Source organism: Rhagoletis pomonella, unplaced genomic scaffold (genome assembly GCF_013731165.1).
Source record: "Rhagoletis pomonella isolate Grant_MI unplaced genomic scaffold, Rhpom_1.0 Rhpom_scaffold_00012, whole genome shotgun sequence".
Lineage (NCBI taxonomy): Eukaryota > Metazoa > Arthropoda > Insecta > Diptera > Tephritidae > Rhagoletis > Rhagoletis pomonella.
This window is the reverse complement of record NW_023458566.1, coordinates 1,685,595-1,687,731: the sequence shown is the minus strand read 5'-3', so window position 1 is coordinate 1,687,731 and position 2,137 is coordinate 1,685,595. Positions and strand designations below refer to the sequence as shown.

At 35.5% G+C, this 2,137-nt stretch overlaps 1 pseudogene; it reads left to right on the top strand.

Moving 5' to 3' along the window:
• Positions 1–1,280: 1,280 nt before the first annotated feature.
• The window catches only part of LOC118747520, an 8,493-nt pseudogene continuing 7,636 nt past the window's right edge, over positions 1,281–2,137 (top strand).

Sequence of the window (2,137 nt, the reverse complement as noted above, 5' to 3'; positions counted from 1 at the left end):
TAAAAACAACAGTAAATCGAGAAAATCTCGCTTCTGAGAGTCCAAATTATTAGAAGAGTTTGAAACTACATATCGAGCCCTGGCCGCCAAAAAGATGTAGGCGAATTTTTTTTTTTCAAAACTTTATTTTTGATGCAGAAATTCATCCAGATGCTCTAGGAACACTTCTGCTTCTAAACGAAAATTTTGAAAAAAAATGTCACTTACAACTTTTTGGCGGTTAGGGCTCGTTATAAAGAAAAATTAAAACATATTTTGAAAGTATCGACTATATAACATTTACACTTTTATATGTATATTTAAATATTACCTACGAAGTTATGTTATCTCTATTTCACATATTTGTCCCCGAGCCCGGTTTTCTCCCGGCGGCTCTGTATAGGGATCATCCCACCCATTGACCAAGAACTGGTGGCAGCTGTTGACCGCAATTCGGTCTGATGATGCATGCCCAAAAAAAAATATCGGTGTAGGAACTCTTCCCATTACACAGTGTAGGCGTAGTTTACACAAGATAAGCTCACTTTAATATGGCTTAGTACAAGGTCCCATCGACGATTTGGTTTAAAAAACTGAAGCTCTTCATGAACCAACTCTTTGGATTTTATCATCAATTCGTCAGGCCACTACAATACTCGTAAATACGAAAGCAAATCGGCACCGATTACAATTACGGAAGACGTTCGAGCTGCGTCAATGAAACCTAAGTATTTTTTAGGCTCAATAACTTGTTGAAAACAACTTTGTTTTAACTTCATTTCCTTCTCAGTCATTGTTTTAAGTGAGACAATTCAGAAAATGTAGAAAAACATCACTTAAGTGAACGTACATATTTATTTTTTTTTGTGGAGCTGATTAAGTTAAATTATAACAGCTTTATAGCTTTCTCATTATAGCTTTCTCATGGAACCTCCCGATAATAATTTACAAATGGTAGAAGTTATGAGTTTAGAAAAGAAGAATTAATTTTTTTTTTTTCAAGAGTGAATTAACAATAATAATATATTGGCGCTAACACCATATGTTAGTGTTTGGCCGAGCTTCTCCTCCGATTTTTGCCGTGCGCTTTGATGTTGTTACGCAAAGGCGAAGGACCTACAGCTTCACGCCGAATCTAAACGGCAATTGTATTTTTATCAGAAGCTGTTTTTCCATGGCAGAAATACACTCACAGGTTTGCCATTAACCGCCGAGGGGCGACTGCTGTTAAGAAAAAATATTTTTTTCTATATATTTTTTGGATGTTGCTTTGACCAGGGCTTGAACCCAGGTCCTGCGGAATGGTAGCGCGTACTGCTAACTACTACACCACAGTGGCCGACAATGTGAATTACCTTCTTTGATATAAGCCCCCGATATGCCAATGGTGATGTCAATCAAATATATAATATTCACCGTTTATGAAAACAATTGGCCGTAGAGAAAGTCGTAAATCTCTATGAGGCAATAGAGTTCCAGGATCTGATTACGATAGGCCAAAATTAAATTTTCAAAATATGCAACCATGTCAACGAGACGTACATAAATCTTTGATATAATATCTATATGTTATCTGCTGATTGAGTGCTAATAAATTTTCGCACGCTTTTGTTTAATTGGAAAGTGGCGAAGTACTTTAGTTTGCTATTTTGCGTGCTAAGTGATTATTATTTTCTTTGAGGTTACCGAGTTCTTTATATTAATTGTTAAGTTGAAGGAGAGCGGGATACAAGTTTTTGGGTTGGGATTCAGATAGAGGATAGGGATTACATTTGAGCGCTTTGAGCGACCTTTAAACACTTTTTTATTTCAAAATAAAAAAGAATAAGTGCTGAGTGCATTGAAATTCCGACTTTACTTATTTTGGATCACCCTAGTACACATTCATATGTATGTGCACATACTTGCTAACAACGGTTATCGGATAGTTTAAAGCAATTATTTTTATTACCCTTTTCAAATATCCAGTAAACTTTATTTAATTTCAAGTGGCACTCGATCTTTTCAACGAACACACTAAAACTCATAAAATTTCATTTAAACTTTATTGCACTATGTTCACATAGAAGTATTTGTAGTAAAATATTTAATAGTAAGCGATGCCGGTGACTCCACGAATCCAATCCAAATGTTGGCTAATACGTTGGAAACCAGATGG